This window comes from Triturus cristatus, chromosome 10, assembly GCF_964204655.1.
Source record: "Triturus cristatus chromosome 10, aTriCri1.1, whole genome shotgun sequence".
Lineage (NCBI taxonomy): Eukaryota > Metazoa > Chordata > Amphibia > Caudata > Salamandridae > Triturus > Triturus cristatus.
The window spans coordinates 554081140-554102182 of record NC_140593.1 but is presented as its reverse complement, the minus strand read 5'-3'; the positions used below and the strand labels follow the sequence as shown (position 1 = coordinate 554102182).

Genomic DNA, 21043 nt, shown 5'->3' with positions numbered 1-21043 from the left:
GATTGACCGGTCTGCTGCTCTTGAGTTCCTACGGACTCTGAAGTCTCCAGCAACACAGGAGGTGAGTTTCCTAGTGCCTGGAGGTCCGAGCTGCCCTCTCACCAAGTTTGAGCTCAATCCCTCGTGGGGGCTGCAATACCCGTACCCCTGTGCACTGCATACTTTTGCAATTGTATATGCTTGTTGGCGTTCCCAAAACAAGTGCACTGGGCTCCGAGTAGCCCCAACCTCTGGCACCATTTCCACCTGAGAACTGTGGCCTCCTCACACTGAGTGCTCATTGGGCTGTTGCTTTGTGAAACTGCTCGAGGTCCCCTTGTGACTCCTGTGCCTCCGGCCCGTGGGTCCTCTTGAGGGTCATCCTTGCTTTTCTTGGTCCCCCCTGGTTGCTCCAGGCCTGCCCTGACTCCCCTGTTTAGTGAGTCTCCTGGACCTTGCTGGTCTGAACCATAACCACCTCTGACCCTCTGCGTGGGTTGCCATTGCCAAGGCTTGCTCGTGCTCTAGCCTGACACCGACCCCTCAGTACTAGACATCCTTTGTGGAACAGCTCGTATCCGGCTCCTTGTCCTCGACGTCTCCTGGTCCCGGTGGCTGCAATGTCAAGAATACCCTCAATGCACCTGAAGCACCCGCCGTTGGTGAGCATTTGTCTATCGAGCCCCTGGTCACTCCTGAGTGACCCAGACTCTGTCCCCTCTGCTTTCAGGTACTCTTTAACAAGAATCCACCTTTGGATTCCGACAAACACTTTTCTTTCTTCCAGCAGTGGCTCTTCTTTGAAGTCCTCCATTGAGTTTGGCAGTTTCCGACACCACTTCAGCCCTATGCACCAGTCTTCCCAGGGATGGGTAACTCTGGTACTACGGTATCCACAGATGAGGTGGCTCTCCAACCTCTTAGTTACACGGGGTTTCTTCGAAGTCCACTCCAAAGGGTCATTAAGCTTTAAAACTGCAACTCTCTCATAGAATTGTACGGTGCACGCGGTCGTGTTCCCACACTGCACCTGTCCTCCATGGGGTCTCTGCTTACTCACCTTTGGTGGTTCTTTTGGGTCCCAGTGATTCTACATCCTCTAGACACTGTCTTGACTAGATACTTGGTTCTTATACCACTGTTTTAGTATATGGTTTGGTCCCACCCCTGGAGCCCACTGTATTAGTGCTACTTAAGATTGTTTCTGTGCTTCAGAATTGTGTGCTTTGAGAGTATTTTCATGTAGATGATACGGTGTTTGTACTTTTAGTGTTATATTAATAAAATCATATTTTTGTAACTACTGTGTGGTTCTCATTTCATTTAATAAATACTATAAGGCTGCATTCTGGTAAAGCAAGCTGCTTAACATTCCTTCAAGACTGGGGAGGAGCCAAGATGGCGACCGGGACGGCAGCGTAGATTCCCGGCTCCGTGAACCTCCGCATCCCGCACGGATATCCTGCACGAGATCCTCAGTCTGCGCTATGAGATCGTGTTTGTGAATGAGAGTGGCAACCGATCGTGTGACTCCGAGGTTTCTGGCTGCTGTACCGCCGGAGAAATCTGCAGTTGAACTTTGCGGTCCGTGCAGCCCCGGAGCCGGGGCCTCGGGTGGACGCCTTGGCCGGGTGGCAGTTCAACAACAGCGGCCTGTGGTGACTGGGTTGAGTCGGTCCACCGGAGCGGTGCTACCCTCGGCCTGCATTTCGCCGTGGTCGCTCCCACTGCTGAGCGTAGCGGACCGAGGGCATGCCCGGGGGTGCAATTCTCAGATTCTTCGGTGCTTGCCCCTGCCTTTGACGGTGAGCTGCCTGGACGCCGCCCCTGGCTCGCCCTGATCCTTGCGGGCTGCTCCCGGATTTTCGCGGGAGCTGGTCCGTGGTGGGGACGACTGTTGCCCGTGTCCACGCAACGGCTGAATTTGTGCCTGCCCCCGGACCCCTGTCTCCAGCGACGTGGACCTCGAGGCGCTTGCCCCTGGGTCCCGGCCCCAATACGAGTCGGGCCTTCCCGGCGGCCATCTTGTTGCGATGCAGCCTACCATCCTGTCCACTGGGTCGCAGCAGGATTGGGAGTGTGTGACTTTTGGGAGTGTGGCGGAGCGATCGCAGAGAGCTGTGCTGGGGTACGGCGACCTCCTAGAGGCCCTTGGTGCCCTTCATTTCTCCTTGGCTCGTGGCGTCGGGGTCTTGGGGAGTAAGCTCGATGGTGTGGCATCAGCGTTGGGACAGTGGCGGCATGCTGGTCCGCAGGTACACAGGGACTTCCCACACTGCACACGGGAGGATAATGTCGCGGCCACCCCTGCGATTAGTGCACAGCCGGACACTCCGGACAGTATACTATCGTGTGATCGGCTAACTGAGGGTTTGATCTGTTCCGGAGGTATTGGACCTGAGTGGAAGGTGGTGGCCTCGTCCCGTGCACGGCCTCCGGCGACCCAGGGACAATTCCAGCAACATTTGTCTACTTTGGCTGATTCAGCTTTCCTGGACCTTGTGTGCAGTGCAGATCCTGGGGCAGCACTGGGAAAGACGTCCCTCCATGATGCGGACTGTGTTGGTACTCAGAGACTTCCACCCCACCTGTGTGCGTCGCTTCCCGGTTGTTTTTGGTCACTCCTTTACCTTGGAACATCGGACATGGTGCTGGGTCGAGGGGTAGGCATGGGCAGAATTGCAAAGAGTGGTCAAGGATGAGGCTGATTCTTCGGGGGTGGTCATCTAGTAGACGGGCGGACTCGTGGTTGCGTACTCTCAGGACATAGCTATTAGCATATTTGGTGCATAATGCTCCCCATCCCCTTTTTTGATATGGTCGATTTGGTGCTGCTTATTGTTTGCTGTGGGGAGACCTCACCGTGCGGGAGGGAGAAGCCGGGGGTATGTTTTGTGGGCCCTCCTCCAGTTTATTATACTTTCTCCACCCCCCCGTCTGGTGGGGTTCTTTCTTACTCCTTTTTCCCTGTTTCTTCTATATTTCGGGTCTAGTTCCAGGGCGACAGGCACACTGCTGGGGGGGGGGGGGGGCATACTCATTTGCAGAGGTGCAGGGTGGGGGGTTGGGGGAGGGGACTCTTTAGTCTTTATCTCTTTTTCCATGGCCTCCTTTTTCTTCTCCGTTTCTTCTTGTTTTTTCTTTTCTGGGATCAGCGCGGTACACCTCCTTTGTTGTGAATCGTCGCCTCTTCATGTGTGCCACAGTTTCCGGGGTGTTCTCTGGGCGTTAGGTACGGGGGCCTGCAGGCGCAACTGTTTTTGATATTCTTTTCCATCCGGAATTCCCTGTGTCTGCGCCATTGATCCAATAGATTGCTGTTTATTGCTTACGTCTATTATTCTGCCTGCCCCTTGTCGCTGTTGGGAAATTGTTTGGCACCTGATCCTACTGTTTTGTTCCATTATAAAATGAAAAACCCTTTTTCTCCTGGTGTCCTACCTGCGCGGCTCACTGGCCGGACTATATTAGCATGAAGATTCTGCTCTCCGAGGTGCCGCCTGTGTTTACATTTGATCTTATTGCTCTGATTGCTTAGCGGCCGGCCCCTGGGGGTTGTAGGCCCATACTTGTTAATGAATGAAATGTCAATAAAGGTTTTTCAACAAAAAAAAAAAAAAATTCCTTCAAGACTAAACCTGAAGGCTGCTCTCCACAGCTACCGCTCGGATAGCTTTTTAAGGTTATCTTTGAATGCTTAAAACCACAGGGTGGTTTGGACTGGTACAGGCTGCCCACTTTTAATTAGTGGGCAGCATATATCGGGCCTTCTTCTCACAGTAAACCTATATCTTAAGTAAGCGGTGCATGCACCAACTTACACAGGCTGCAAAGGCAGGCCTGTAGTTCCATTTTGTATGGACTCTAATGGGTGGCATAATGCATGCTTCATCCCATGAGAGGCCTCTGGGGTACCTATGCCCTGGGTACATGGGTACCATTTACTAGGAACTGACGAGGGTACCCCAGTATCCAATCTGGAGTGTAACTAAGTACATAACAGTTTAGAGAGAAAGCAGATAGATTGGGGTCCTGATTGGCTGGATCCCCGTCAACTAGTCAAAAACAGTATAGTATGAAGCAAAAAGTGGGGGTTACCATAAGAAGCAGATCCTACTTTTCTAGAATGCTTTTTCTGGTATTCCAAATTTGCTAGTCCCCTAGTCTAGCCATAAGAATACTGTCTGTACCTGCAAAATACTGGTCAGGTGGCGACCCTTGGTGGCGTTGGCAAAGATGCTTTAAAAGATGGGTGTGATGGTGGTAACCGTTAAAGCTGAGAAACCTGCCTGCTCATCAGTTATTTTTGTTGTGCCTGTTCAAGCGGGACTTAACATTCTTTCAGGATTTTTTCAATATGCAGTTGTGACATGAAAAAGTAAATTCCAGAACGGTCAAATTTGTTTTAAAAACGGTGGAATGTGAGAGTACAAATGTAATTAGCGGAAGTCTGTTATTGTCAGTTAAATTTACAGTTCACTCCTAGGCTCGGTTAGTTCATGCAGGCACTGCACTGGCTTACTGCTACTCGTTCTCTGTTGGTGCTGCTTGTCTATTTGTTCGAGGTTTTGCGGTGTTTTTAGGTCGATCCTAGAGGCAGCACGTATGCACTGCGAGGCATGATGCAATCCTGTGGGCTTTAAGCATGCTGCAGTTTTACCAAGTGAAAACACCGTTCTTCTAAATAGGTCAGCCTCTTAATTACCAGCGGGCCAGTTTGCCACTGTATTTTGAGTAGCCGTACCCTTTGTTCAACCACGCTTCCAGGCGCACACAGCGAAAGTGTAATCCAACCAATTTAGAAGCACTGTGGCAAAGAGTATAGGTGTCCGAAAACAAAAAGCAGCGCCTTTAGGCAGTGCACCGCACAAGCTTAGTGGGGATCTCACTGTGGTTTAATCTTTAATAGCCCCGATATAAAAGATATGACCCGATAACTAGTCAAATGTGAAATAAACACGACTTCTTATCCCCAGTGCCAAATTTTGCCATGTCATGTGTTCCTGGGCACATCAAATAATGCACGTATGCCAAAGTTACTTTATCTGCCAAAAAATTTCACATTTATAAACTACTATGAAAGGCTGTATGTGGCGATGGATATCTCCACTCGCTCATCTGCAAGTTTGGGCATCACTTGTGCTTTTCAAGGCTCCTAGTTATTGCAGCCTACGTCACAAATACCTAAACGTGATCCTGCCCATTTTACACTTTTCGCAGCACGTGGCTGATCCTCCAGTGATCACATCTCTTAACTTTCCCCAATACAGCACACTCTTCTCTCACTCGTGGCACTCGCCAGTTACCTCACTTCACTAATACCTTATTCACAGCACTACACAGCCAAGAAAATGCGCAGATGCACTATATAAAGGCAAGTTACTTTATAAAAAGGCAGTGGGACCTCCCTGTACAGACAGGACAGCCAATGTTGCCCATTATTTGCCCCACCTCTAGGCTACGAAAGGCATGGCATGTGCTTGTTAAAGTGCTGTGTAAAGTGCTGCCCCAGCTGTCTGTGTGCTATGGTGTTCTGGCAATGCTTGGAAGTCCAACAGGCGAGTAATTGATGATAAATGGTCATGTCTGTCTTCCATGCAGTGTGAGGTTGAAAGAACACAGAAGCAAAGCTACACGTACTTAACACTTGGTCTGATGCCTTCTGGCAATTAATCAAGTTATCAATCAATTTCTGGCAAAACAATTAATAATGGGCTTGCATGGTCATTTATTTGATGGGTTTTTTCAACAGCATATTGTCTCCCACCATTAATTTACCACAAACGTTGATGTCTTCAATTGCTAATATAATGGATAATGTGCTGAATGGCTAAACACTTACAAGATCCCAAAGGCGAGACCTGTTACCTATGCCAATGCTTGTTTTTAAAAGCTACACCCTTAAGTATTCTGTGAACCGCCTTTGCAGCAGTGCATCAACCGGACTTGAAATTGTACACTGAACAGTCGGGCACAATTAGTGATAAGCCGATTGCCTTTGTAGTACTTTATTTGACCATATCATTTTAAATGTATGTTTCCTCCTTTTAGAACAAGGACAACAACACGTTTAAAGACTTGTTGAAGGCCAATGCAGAGAAACCAGTGAAGCTGCAAGTATACAATATCAAGACCATGAAAGTGCGGGAGGTTGAAGTTACACCAAACATGTGGGGAGGCCAGGGACTCCTGGGTGCCAGTGTGAGGTTCTGCAGTTTTCAAGGAGTTCACGAATATGTGTGGCATGTGCTGGTAAGAAACCATTATGGACGCATTTTTCTAGCCTTTGTGGTATTACATTACCTTAAGTTCTCCCTATCCTAGCATTCTGTTCCGGCAGAAAAAAGCAGATATTAAATGAATTGGTGACTGTATCGGCGATCATGTGTTTTTGTTAGGCCTTCTTGTGGGAAGCAGATAAAATATGGTGTCCTGATAGTACTTTATGCTAACTACTAGAAAAGATGACTGTACTCGGGGAAAATGAGTGATCCCTCATGCCACTAATTTTAAGCTGCATATTGAATAACGCACCTTTCTGCATATGGGATTTGTGAAGACTCCCAATAGTTTTTCTGTTGCAGAGGCCACCATACAATGTTGTAACATTCTTGTATTTTTTTTTGTGTTGGATTTTTCAAAGCAAAACCTGAACATCCGAGTTAGAGCAAATGCAGCCAATCAGGAAGATTTCACGTACATTCAATTCCATAGTGTACAGTACATAGGTCTTGTCAAAATCAATTTGCAAAAGTGTCTCTGACCACCCCCGAATATCTCGTCCTGCCAGAGTCCAGGCAATGTGTTTATTTACCTATAAAGTCTACTTGCATGTTGTTCATAATATTGATATTTTGTCAGCTGTTCATTTAGAGCATCACTGCCATGTTGGAATTGGGTTTCAACTATTCACCATGTTTTTGTTGAACTTTTAAGAGGCACCACTGAATATATTCATTTTGTTTCACTATATCCTTTTTAATACCAACCTCCTCTCAAAGCGGTCTTACAGCAAGTATGACTGTTAAACCACCAAAAGCTTCATCCTACACTTCTTTCAAGTAAAACTTTCACTCAGCAGTGCTCTTAAATAATTTCCACCAATGGCTCTCTACTTAGTGGTTTGCCTTTAAACAACCTATTATATAGACCTCTTCAACAAAAGTTGGCATAGTTAAACTCTGACCTGAAACTGAACACATACGCTACAAGACACAATGGAATTCCATAGAGCTCTTGAAAATAGTCTGAATGTTGTCACCTAGTATGCGTGCCAGATGGCTTAATGCGAACTGCAAAGTTCTGCCACCTTGACAAAACACCTCATTGAAAAGGACGATGACCTCAAATTGCACTTTCCTTTGAACAGGCAGGAACAGCTTTGCTTTCTCGAGTTCATCAAATTTCACAGCCTCCACAACTCAATCAAAACTGTCTTTACCTTGATTATGATAAAAGAAAATCAGTGATCTAATCAAAGCTATAAATATAACCGAATTGCTGGTAGATCGCTGCCCGCCAATCTTTTTCAAATGCATTCTTATAATCCTCTGCTGGCATACTGACCAAAGCAAATATTTTTTATCTATCAAATTGCTATTTCCTGATGACCTGAAAACACTTTTGCATCAAATGGAGAAGCAGGGACTGGGCTATTTGGCACATTGAAGACTACCAACTGAAAGGGCAGCCTTTTCACAGATCTTTACCTCAATTGAACAAAAACACTCGTATTAGAATGGATTCAGACCTGAAAGTGTCCATCTAGGCGATTTCCTATACAAATAGATTCTAATAAGAGTTTCTGCAGTACTCCTGCTCGATCTATCATGTGTATTGACAATATTTTGACACAGCCAGATTTTGATTCAAATGCTAAATGGCGAAATCCAGGTCACGTTCCTCAGTTGTATAAACACCTCAGACTGAGCCAAAATTGTCACATTTCCTTGTTCTTTTTTGCCAGTCTTCAGTGTGCATTTTGTTGTCTGCCCTTCATTTTATAAACACTTTTAAACTTTCTTATAGCTGTGCTGATATATAGATCCTCTTCAAACGAAACTTTAAAAACCTTTAGACTTTAAGATCTCTGGCTTTTTGACAGCTGACCAGTGGATGCTAAGACCATCTTCAGCTTAAGACATCCAAAACCTAAATGCATGTGAATCATGGCCACAGCTTGGATGTGTTTTCGCATGTCCTTGGATGAGAAGGCTGCCAACAAGCCCAATGAAGACTGTGAAGGGAGCTCATTATAATGGACTTTAACCTCAAACCCAAGTTAGTAATATGAATAGATGTTTTGTTTACAATGAGCATGCTAGAACACAACATCCCTAGTTGAGAGGTTCTCACAGGGCTCAGTCACAAACATCTTGTGTTGACACTGGATTTTGCAAATGGACTTTGCATCAAACATCTAGACAGTTATACGTCAAGCCACAGTGAAACCAGATTGAGGCATCCAGAAAGCCCTGGGCACAAGCAGACAGGGTAAAATGTATTCTATCAATTCTCTAAACTAGTTAAGTCTCTCCTTCAAAACCTGCATTGCTCACTGGGTGATGATGGATTGTCACCAATTTTTGAATCTACACTCTTACCGTGCTGCTACATGCCTACACGACTGAAGTTTACCCTTTCAAAATACTCTGTTAGGAGCTTCTGTGCTGTATGGAAGATCTGATTTATACCAGCCATGGTATGTGTGCATATATTGTCTAATTTCTTGCAATAATGTCCCAACTGTTTCCCGCAGCGAAACCCATCAAGCAAGCATTACAGAAGTGTCCAGTACAAGTCCCCAGTCAGGGAGCCCAGGTTTCAGTCACGTCCCACCCAATGATTGTATATGCAATCTCTACAACCTCTTTGACTTAGCTGTCCTAAACATCTCCCACCTCCCCCTTTTTACAGAGTTACCTAGCCCACTATCTTCCCCTCTAGCACCGGCATCTATTCCCGAACCACACATAGCTTAGCAAACTTGTATGTGCATCCCCAGTCCTTGTAGACTTCCCATTCTTGTATCCTGGGGGCCGTTTCGCTCCCATATTTATGTAGGATCTCTTTTGGCCACCATGCGTTCTAAATTTACCAGATCAGAAGTTTCTCATAGCAGGTCAGATTCATAAGGCCCCAAATCCCTTGGAAAGCACGTTTGCGTTGCAACTCTATAGGGGTCCTTAATGCCTCTTCTGGCGCGCTTGCAACTGCCTCCCAAAAGGTTCTAAGTTTCGGACAGTACCACATAGTATGCATAAGTGAGCCTGCCGTACCACAGTGCCTGAGGCATACTGCATCACCCACCTTCCCAATTTTAAACCGCATGAAGCGGTAGCTCGCCTAAATGGCTGCTTCCCTGGGTGCGGCTCCTCCGTAATTGGTGGGGGGTCGTCACCCCACTAAGTCAGTCAGAGGATAATAAAATTATAAGAGAGCAATTATCTTTTTTTTTTTTTTTTTTACACTGACTGAGTCAGGTAGTCTTGGGTGGGGCCAGGCTTGGCAGGGAGGAGGGGGTACTGTGCCCTGTAAAGTGTGCATGTTGATTTGGCTGACCTCTTATTCTATCTTTTCCCGTGCTCAAACACCACAAACAAGTCATGCACTTCTCTCACTCTAAACGGTCCTTGGAAATTTTTTAAACCTGCACCAGACTTCTCCTAATGCCCCACCTTTATTCTCTTTTCCTTCCAACTGGATTTGCTCCCACCAACAACTTCATCCATGGTAGAGACATCTTTGTGTTGGCCTTCCTCATGACGCAAAACGGAATTTGTTTAGTAACATTATTTTCTGTAGTAAAGTACACCCAAACCAAATCTCTCACCATGCTTTCATCACCACCTCTCTTCTCAACTACCATTTGAATCACCCCCTTCACCATGTGATCATCACTCTCAGCAATGTCATTGGCTTGTGGGTTGTATGAGGTGCGAGAATGCCACATACCACAAAAGTTGAGATACTTCATCATTTCCTTTTGATGTAAGTTGGATGGCATTATCAGTGATTAACTTCACTAGGTATCCTTTATCTTTAAACAGCTTATTTAAAACTTTAATGGTACTCTTTGTATTAATATCTTTCATAATGTGACTTATCATTCTTTGGTAGGCACTCGCTGCCGTCACGAGGCCAAACTGCATTTGGGTTAACTGAAACATCTTCAGTCGTAATAGGTGCCGTAAGATATTTAGATTCAGGGTGCAATTTTATCTGTAAGAAATATAGGTTAGTTATAGATTCCTTACCTCCCCACCCATCCTCATAGTTCTGCGAACTGACTCCTAGGATTAAGGACATACGTTCAGGGCCCTAGTTTTGTGCACCAGAGGTCAATCTGGCGTGGAAAGTTGTGTACAGAACTGACTTCAGTGCGCGAGGGCGGCATGTATGTAGCTACCGCAACGTCATCCCAGCCACTACAGTGACTAACGCAGTCGACCAACAACATCTTCCGACGTGCAGGGATACTGCGTCGAAAAACATTCTGGATCCAGTCTGACACCTGGGGGTAATTCTAAGGTGAGGAATCTATAACTAACCTAGGTTTCTAACAGATAAATCGTTACCGAAGGTAAGTAACTTGTTCTTTAGTGGCAGATGTTTTTGCCACCCAAAACCTTTCTTGTATCTTTTTACTCCTCCATTGAACGATCAATTGATCAATTCATCACCCGTTACCACAAAACGACATTTGATAACTCCTGTAATCTTGCCACAAATTCATCCACAGTCTCCTCCACCTTCTGAGGTTGCCTGTGAAAACAGTGCCTACACATGACTATATTTGGTTTCTGTGCAAAGTATTTTTCCAATCTAGCCTTAGCTTCTAAATATTGGTTGGCATTAGATTCTAAATATGGGTTGACTATTGCTTGCCCATTTCCCACAGCTACTGCTAAATATTTGAATATGTGCTGGCTCTCTATACCTAAGGCACTCTAACTATCCTTGTCCTAGTCGCCAATGGTACAATCCACTCTCAGACCGATTTAAGTTTGTAACAGCAACTTTATTGAAGCTTGAGTCTGCTGTTGGTGCTCCCTCTCCAGCCAACGTAGAACTGACCACAAAGAGACCAGTCATGACATATCAGGGAGCTGGAATACATACACAATAGCATTCCATCCCCATGACTTTGTCCATCTCCGTGTGTTTGCATTGTTCTCCCTAAGTTGGCAGGGTATTCCCAGACGAGGGTCCCTTGCTCATTTTGCCACTGGATTCAAGCTAGCCTGGCTGATGAAGGGTGTTACCCAGAAACCATTCCCTGGATGCTTGTTTCCGGTCCAGGGAAGACATTGCTTGGCAGTTCGGTCTGGACTGTACGCATGAGGCACAGGGTCAAGACTGATTTGCATATAGCTGGGTCTGAACTGAGGTGGTAAAGTGAGCTAAAGAATTGATGGATTCAACCCAGATCTGTGACTGGGGGGCGAGTGTCTGAAAAGTTTCAGCACTCCGTCCATCATCTCCTTTTGTTTGCACTAAAGATATTTTAACCATTTACAACTATGTACATAAATAAAACAAGAGTCCTCCTATGTCTCGTCCTCCCATGTCTCGTCCTCCCTAAGAAAACTACCCTGGAGAACATGCCTCGGCTGCCGGAGCTATTGTTTGTTTGGATGCCTAGTTTTTCCCTGTTAGGCAAGTGGAGATGTCACCAAAGATAGTTTTATTGTCTCATTTGGTTCATTCATTTATCTTTTGCCTAGATGTCTAAACTAGGAATGTGAGTAGGAACGAGGCACGCTACATTTGCACATTTTAAATGTATTTGTTAATTGCAGGATGCGTGGATAGGTCCTTTTCTTTTAAACCTTGTTCAATATCATGCCAGTGAGCAAAAGCTTCCATAAAAAAAAATTCAGAGGGTGGGTTAATCTGCTTTAAGTTACCTTTCAGCACTGCACAAGTCAAAAATTACTTATATGTATTTTGAGAAAATTCACACAACTGCACTCTTACACTCATATGCTCCATGTGGTTTGTTCTAATTTCAGCACTTTAATATTCCTTACTAAACCTATTCCAAGAAGCCCACTGGTTCCTTGTTGGTTACATTTGCGAATAACTGGTGGTCTTTAAAGCAATTTACCATTGCCAAAGGATACTTATTGGACTGCACTCACCTAGCTCTATTAGTAATCTAGATGGTGAAAAGCGGATTTCTGGCAATCACAAGAAGTTACAAACCTGGAACTTCACGTTTATGTGCGTTCTCATTGTTGCAGATACGTACAGCGTTTTTACTACTCTGTTCCCCTTACTTCAGTTGTCCACATTTAAGCTGCACATGTAACCATGGAGAGACAGGGAAAAGCCTCCTCTGAGTTGAAGAGATCGCCCGGAAGATATCTGGCAAATCTGCTTTGCAAAAAGAGGACTAAGATTGCTCCGACAGATGCAAATGGGTTTGATGGTGGCCATTTTGATGAACGCGAGCCAAAGAGGCAAGATGGGAAGAAATGTGAGTCTTGCCCAGTATTGTATGGGCTGCAGGCTGTTTGAAGCTCACAAGTTACACACTTTGGAAGCCATGGAAGCACATTACAGTATCCAACCAGGCAAGAACCACAACTTGGAGCACTTTCTCTCCCAGAAATTGTTTACAACTGGTGTGTATGTGTTCACTGTGTACTTTCAGATGCTAAACTCCCATTTGTTTAGCTCTGCTGTTTTTGATCTGCTCGTTTTAAGAGAGTCCCTTAAATCAAACCAAAAGGAAGTCCGTGCAAAATGGTGTTCACTATTCCTCTTGAATTATTAGGGTTGGTTACATTCAGAGCTCCAAGGACCTACCATCTCTTGCAGATGTCCTTCAATCACTTTCCTATTTGATCTATAGTGCCTACTCTGTGTAGTGTCATCAAGCTAAACCTTCACCACAAGCTATAGGTACAATAGTATGCCACTACTTTTTATTCTTAAAACCCATATTGCCAAAACTCGTTTCAAACCTGGCCAACCAATAAACCCTTGGAGGTAGAAAAGACTCTGGCTAACTGAAACAAATGAGGTGGCCAAAGACCATATATTTTAAGTCTTCATTTATCATGTATTTCTTGTCCATATTCTTTCCCTGGCAAACACGAATGGTTCTCGGGAGTCTCGTTTGCACATAAACGAGAGCCCTCAGACAAAAACCTCTGTTGTCACATCACGATCTGGGCAGTAGTGAGGCGCGACTTGCGTGTGAACCACACAGTAAATGAATGTGGGATTGCTAAGGGGATTGAAGGGTTGATGTCCCAGACAGAAGCTTATGATGCCATGCTACCCAAAAGCAAGGAGTGATGATCAAGCTCCACAAAACCCAGCAGGCTGTGTTCATTAAAACTGAAACCACCAGGGCCTGTATTGCCATACGTTCCCTGTTTGCACCCAGTGAACCTTAAAACTGGTGTGCCGGACGCAAACCGGGAGAGTGCGCCTTATTATGGTGAATGGGCTGCCCTCAGGGTGCAGCGCCTTCATGTGAAATACAGAGCAGCTGTTTCAAAGCAGCTCTTTCAAGAGGGTAGAGATCCCCTTGCAGGATGGTGCAGTCACTCACTGCAAGGGGATGTCTGGGTGGAAACTAACTCAAATGCCTTTCCCTCAGTTGTTCATAGCGTGACCATGAGAGTGCTCTGTTTAACAGTGTTGTGGATGCATTCAAATTTTCATTCTGGCTAACCTTTCGGCAAGTTTTGTAAACTATGCATTTCTTGTCCATTTTGCCACTATTGTCTTGGTGCTGCCTGCTCAGAATTGCAGTGGATGAACTGTATGATGTTCCATTACTGGCAGTATTCCTCTGTATTCATTTCCATGACGCAGCCTGCAAAGGAAAAATAAAATAACAATTTTATAATTTTATTTTTCCTATATACTTCAGTGGCTCTTGGGTGGGGCTGGCAGAGTAAGGTGTGTAGTGGTCTTCACTCCAGAGGTGCACACGACTGCTTGGCTGACCAAGCAGTCATGCGCACTTTCCATCTTTCCTACCAGGAGGCATTACACAGCCTGGTGAGGAACCTGCAAACCTTCCCAGTCCCCTCCTGAGCGCCAATTCACGTCGCTCAGACAAATCAAAACGCTGCATTGTAGTGTTGCGATTCGCTATCGGGAGCCTAATAGTGCAGGATAATGTAGAGGGGATGGAGGACGAAGGAGAGGCTGCGTTTATTTTTTTAATAAGCTAAGAACATAAATACACCACACCATTACTTTTTAACCACTTGGCAGCCCAGGCAACTGTCTTTAGAGCCACAGCTTGTAGTAATTGCGTCTGCCCTGGACAGTTCAGGCATTAATCCCAATAAGTAGCTTCATAACAATGGTATCACAGTAGCAGTTCTAAAGTGCAGCTTGGCAGTTAAGAGGGGTAAGAAGTGACCACAATCGGATAGGAGTGGGACCGGGGGAGGAGGAGGGTGGTGTCTTTTTGGCAACTGAGGTGGCCATGTGTAAAGGTAGCTCTTTTAATTGCTGGCTGTCCACTGGAAGAGGACTTCTATCTGTTGAAAGAATCCTGATCATAGGAGTGAACGCACCTTCTACTGTATTCATGGTTGGACTGAGTAATGCCTAGTACTTTATGGGGTGATTTTTGTGTGGGCAAGCTTTTCAGAGTTTGACCTCCATTACTGCCTTTTCCTCACCAACACATTGTTTTTGTAGTGCATACACAGCACATATTTAAGGATGTGTATGTGCATTTTCACCTGTTACTTGACTGCCTCTGGTTTACAATGGGGCCCTTTGATGCCCCTTTTAGAACATCTCTAGAGTAGTTTCATTACTCCTCTTGCTAGAGCAGTGTCTGAGAGATTGAGTGTTGTACACTGTAGTAGCAAAGGTGTGTGTGTGTGTGTGTGTGTATATATATATATATATATATATATATATATATATATATATATATATCCAAACAACCAGAGTTTGCCTGTAATGAGAGGCCCTCGAAAGGTAAGTGTTCATTGAGCTTTTAATTCGATGGACGAAGACAGACAAAACAGCATGGTGCCACACAGTAATTCAAAAGTCCATCCGACGCGTTTCGTGCCCCAAAGGCACTTCTTCATGGGATTCGGGCTTTCAATCGGCTCAATGCTACGGCGGTATTGAAGCTCCACATATAACAATTCATACCCAGCCCAGAGTGGGCGTGGCCACCCGCATGGCCTGTTGGTCTCTGTGGTGCCTTGTGATACTACAGTGAGTCGCCGAGCTTTTCACCTTTCTGAATAAAATCCCCAGTGGGTTGTAATGGCAGTTCTGTCGTTTTGCAAGCCGTTCACATCCTCCATCAGCATATACCTATCCCTTTAGCCGGAACGTCGGTTGGCGTCTCGGCAGGACTGCACCAAAGCACAGCGGGGCTCTTCTCACGGCTATATAATATAATTTTGTATTTCTTTGTAAAATATATTTTGCCTTCAGCATTGCCTGTGTGGATCAAGCTTTCATAATAGTGTTTTGAGCCCCAGTGTACCCCAATATAGTTCTAGGTAACTGCACGTCCTTTTATCTTCTTTTGTCCTACGTTGCCTTACATAACAGTTCTGGCGCTGACCTTTTACCTATTTATGTGCAGAATAAATGTCTTGTGGGGGTTTCTTCGAAACCTAGCCTCATTTATTATGCATGAGGATTCTTAATCTCCTGCCTAGGACATACACAGCAGGATTACCATCATTTGTATAAGAACGCTGTATAAAAGTCTCCGCTATCGTCCTCTTTGAAAGACAGACCCACAGTACCATTACACATCTAGGTAGAACCCCTAAGGGTACCTTTCGAGTATAAAAAAACACACATCTTCACTGGGCAACCAGAGGAGAAGCTTCCACGCTGTCACAAGATGCTGAAGTCCCTGCACGCAGAAACTCCTGCACGCTGTTGTCTGACATCCCTTGCAGGGTGTCCGACTTGAGACTAAGATAGGGGTCCTTCGTTCTCTCCCATCTTGTAATGGAGTTGGCTCTTTCCTAGGGAATTCTTGGCTTTACACCTACATACATGCTAGGTACATTTAGATTGGGTTTTCATCGTAGGAGTACACTCTATTACTGCCATGTATCGATATGCATACATATAGTTACTGTTTTAGTACCATGGTAGAATTCTACCTTTTATTTACTCTATTGATGCTTCTAATCTTATATGTCTGTTTGTCTAATTGTCGCAGCAAACATGTTTTATACTAGAATGACGCTGGTTCACTAAATGCTTATTGAAAACGTCCCCATAGTTTCTTTTTCTCTTTGAGGCTAAGTGAGCATGTTTGACTGAGCTTAAAGTGCTGTACTGTTTCCACGATCCCTGGAGGATCAACGGTTGTTGGTAATGTTAGTAGGTTTATGGTGACGCTGTAAGGTAGCTGGTCTAAAGGCTAACATCCTTTGGGGCGGTCTGGAATCAGTGTGGACACCAATCCCTCAGTGTTAGAAATGGGATTTCTGGTTGGCTAGGGCTTGCGCCAAAGCCAGGCAGAAACCACCACTCTAGTCAGGGCTGGGGAGTTACACGCCAAAGATAACCCCTGCTCACCCCCTTGGTAGCTTGGCACGAGCAGTCAGGCTTATCCCGGAGGCAATGTGTAAAGCGTTTGCGCGCGCACCCAGCAACAACACCCAAGGCCCACCACAAAGGAAACTCCACACAAGGTATTATATAAAAATAACCTTTGTATTATACCAAACACATTAGATAAAAACACACACTTTACAATGTGCCAACAGGCACGGGCAGAATTTACAAGGGATTATATGTACAGGGGACAGGGCCACAGGGACCACTGTCAGGAATTAGCACTTTTAGAACTTAGCACAAATCACCAATAGTAAATGTAGAACATAACACAAAGTAACTGTAGAGCACAACCAGTAACTACTGGCGCAACAATGACCTCAGCGTCATCACACTAGCATCCGGTATGAAACCTATCCTGCATCTATCACAGGGGCATAAATCACATTATGCAATTCTCATTAGTCTAACGCATTAGACCTAACCACCTAAGTATAACTATACTAGGGGCGCACATCGCACAGGGAAGTACATTCTCCCTACCATCAACCTAAGCAGGTAAACAACCTTCTAGGCAGAAATAACCACATTTAGAGGTATAAGACACAGGGTGCGCAAAACACGCTATATACAGTACATTTCCTAGCACCAAAATCACATCAGAGTCCAGGTTGCGCCAGAACCTAAACGTAGCAGCTGCCCACTACTTGCTGGGCAGCTGGGGACAAGAACAGGGCCTAAACGCTGCAGCTGGCACTAAGTGCTGCGCAGCTGGGGAAGGCACATAGTAGGCAGGGGCTCTCACTAGCCCCTGAAACGATATCCAGAATGTTGGAGCCACCTAGGCTCGAAAATGACATGTCCCCATGGAGCGCACGGGCTCCTAAAATAATGGTGCGCCAATATAGAAAAGGACCTTGCCCCAAAGTACTGTGGAGCGCACTGGTGGCGAAATGGCATGTGTCCCCAAACGCTGGAGCCCTCGTGGCTCTGAAAACATACACATCGACCAAGTTGGAGCCTCTCCTGGCTCTAGAAACAACTAAGTTGCCGCCGTCACTTTGGAGCGCACTCGCGCTCTTAAAACAAACAATGCGGGGGACGTTGGAGCCCTCTAGGCTCTATAAACAATTGTGCCCGTCGTGGGAGCAGCGGAGGCTCTGAAACCAACATAGCCCTCGCAGGAGCGGCCCTCTGGCAGACGGGGCCGCTCGGACTAGGTTCCTCATCTGGCACACACAAACTGGAGAGGGCATGTTGGAGCGGCCCACTGGCAAGCGGGGCCGCTCAGCACTGGCACTAGTGCCTTCACCTTGCGCCCTCCCCCTCCCCACGGGCAGCACCACTCACTGGCTCTCTCTTCGCCCGGTCCCCCTTCTGGGACCGGGACTTCCTGCACTTGCGGTCGTGGCGGGGCTCTCTCACCTCATGAGAGCCCCGTCCCTCGATGTGCCGGTGTTCGCCCGGTCCCCCATCTCGGGACCGGGACTTCTCTGGCGGAGCCTGCGAGGCTCCGGGACCTCCTCCCCTCAAAATGGCGGTACTTCCGCTTCCGTCCCGCGGCCCCGCCCACAAGCAGGCGGGCCGCGGGCTCAGCGGCAATTTCGAATGCGGCTCGGGCCGCGGCGGTGATTTCGAATGCGGGCAAGTTCGGGGTGGGCACCCGGAATTTTAAATAACTCAATAAGCGGGGTAGGCACCCGTATCACTCCTGAATATGAAACGAAGACGCAGGGTGGGCACCTGCGCACCCCAGGCAACCAGATAAGCGGGGTGGGCACCCGCAAGGCACGCATCATGGGGGAATCCCTACGCTGGGGATTCCCTCTCTCGCTCGTAGCAGCGCAACGCTGCACAACTCCAGCTCCTCTCTCTGGGGGAATAAAAGCGCTCTCCAGGCGCTATGTTCAGGACCAGAAAAGCCCCTTGCTGCAAGAAAAATAAAGCGCTCCCAGGGCGCTAGGCCAGCATCAAGCCTTGGCAAGGTAAAAGGAAAGTCACAAGGGTCCAGAAGGTCCTGAAGGCATCCAGGGGGCAAGGTAGGGCCCAGGGGCCAGCACACAGGGCCCTCCAGCAGGGAGGTAGCCCCCATGGCGGTCCCTCCTGGGCCCCACCAGCAGCACGCCCCTGGTAAATTCAAGACAGAGCAAGAACATTTTCATGGGGTCACACCCCCTCTTTTATACACCAAATCCCTTTGTTCTGGGTTCAGGGTGAGGGGGAAAAACCAGTCGCAGCTGGTTGGGGAGCACCCTTGATGTGCCCAGCCCCTCACTGTATTCACTGGCAGGGCTAGGGTCATCAGTCGCACCACAGGGGGCGGAGCCAACATTGTGTGGGGAAAGCCCTGCCCTATTCAGGTCCAAGGTGCACTCCTCCCCAGCCATCCGCATGCTAATCTCACACTCACCACTGGGGCAGACCCAACCAGACTCCTGGAGCCAGGCTCACCAGCCAGCTCCAGCCAATCACACGCCAGACACCTTTTACACTAATATGCCAACTCCTAGAAGTGGCACTTCCGCACATGACATAATCACGCATCACACATCATTGCGAAGCATTCGATCACACGAGTCCGCACATACCAGACTCGACCCTGCACACCCCACGCATCAGGAACTACCAGGGACACATACATTCCCCATGCATTCCTATGGGCAGGCAGGCCTATCTCACCACATGCACTCAGGGGGCGCACGCACTTTACTCTGGGACACAGGGAAAGTGCGCAGAAAGCAAAAATCACTACCACCAGGTCACCAATAAAAGCAAAAAAGGTCAGGGGTGAACCTGCCAGAAGGGCCAGGTCCAACACTCAGTTTATCTAAACGCGCAGATCCTATGTACTAGGAACTACACAACATGGCGCCCAACGTTGGTTTGCTTCTTATTTAACGGTCAAATCTGTTGTTCAGTCGTGATTTCTCAGTGACCCCTACTTACATTTACCCAGAGACGTCTAGGGTGTGAAGGGACAATACGTCGCAGCTGCGAAGGTATATCCTATGTATTGGCTGTAGGTTTGTTCAAACTTGAAGGATTATAGTTCCCTACATTGTTCATAGACCTTCTCTTTTCATAATTACTTCCTCTCATAATGTCTCTGAATGGAGATGCTGGTATGAGTGGTGCTGGTGCAGAGGAAGCAGAGCTTGAAGGAGCTCTTAACAATTCAGAAAATTGAAGAAATACCCTTACTATAAAATTGGCAAATTATGGTCTCATTACGTGGGACTGTCACTTTCGTGATTAAGGAACACGAGGCATATAGGACAGAGGTCTGTCTATTCTTGGGTTAGATTCCCACCTACAGACAGACACCTCTCCATAATTACATCCCAGATTAAATACCGGATGAATACTGTCCATACGAGGATATAGAAGTCATGTTAACTTACCAAGAACATTTAAATTAGTTTAAAGGCACCCTCCCCCATACCTCAGAAGAAGTGAGACTGTCTGCTCAGCAGAGACAGAGCAACTTAGCCGCTCCTAGCTGCCTACACACCACATCCAGAGTGATGCATTGCCAGTAGCAGACTTGCATCCACTTCACAAAGAGATAATAAAAGTATATAGAAATGTTGTACAGTTGTGCGTATATTCACAATTCAACCTACAAGGATCGCTCCTGTGGGTCAGCTACAAGGGACTGCAACAAAAATTACCCCACAAACGCTGAATGCAATTATGGGAAGAATGACCACTAGACGTGAGCAAATGCCATTCAGGGTTGCACACAAAATAGCACAGCTTGAGGTAGTTTTTCCTCACACAGACCCGCAAGAAACACAGAATACTGACAATGTGTTTGCCAATAGGGATAGGTCCCTCAATAGAGGATTGTACAACAGTTTCCGCTGCCATTTATACCAGAACTCATGGTACCCCCTCAATAGCAGTGATACCAGAAGTATTGAAACAAAGGCAGAATGAGTACGGGGCAGAACTTGCCCAGGACTTGGGGATGAAATTGATAGGCAATTTTGCCCAGGTGTCCACAATTATGTTGACTAACATAAAAGGGGAGGCAGCAGAGATGGCTATACGCCAGCGCCTGAGGGAATGCACTCCTGCACAATAGGAGCAAGAACTATCTAAAATTATTGAAGATACCTATGCTTCACTGGGTAGATATAACTTGGGAGCTGGACCTGTGAAACGTCAATTAACGAGTAATCTGGAAAAGGGTAACTCAAAGCAAGCCCCAGATTGTTCTAAAAAGAAATGGATAATAAACAATAAAAATAATAAGCAGAATATATTAGTATCATGGGTTGGGTCTCCGCAACAGGAACCCTTCAAAACACTATATACCTTAGAAACCGTGACAATATTAAACGAGCATTGGCATAGCCAAAAGGTCTTTCCTTGGGACCTTATAAGTGTGACAACATGCAACACATTATCCTAAGTGGAACAAGCAGGCAGGTTTACATTAATTCCCGCACCGAAACCTGCTCCCACAAAGTAGTTGTATTAACCTTTTAATGTGTGCATTTTAAAAAGCAACACTCCTCTTCTCCACTCGGCT

At 46.4% G+C, this 21043-nt stretch overlaps 1 protein-coding gene across 3 annotated transcripts in view; it reads left to right on the top strand.

Annotated features, from left to right (window-relative positions):
* Positions 1 to 21043, top strand: part of LOC146789710 (WD repeat-containing protein 48-like) — a 391919-nt gene that overhangs the window by 63741 nt on the left and 307135 nt on the right. For all 3 annotated transcript variants that reach the window (XR_014970143.1, XM_085632045.1, XM_085632046.1), the window contains exon 3: positions 6031 to 6231. The gene's annotated coding sequence lies outside the window, so the exon portion shown is untranslated. The remainder of the gene's footprint in view (positions 1 to 6030; positions 6232 to 21043) is intronic.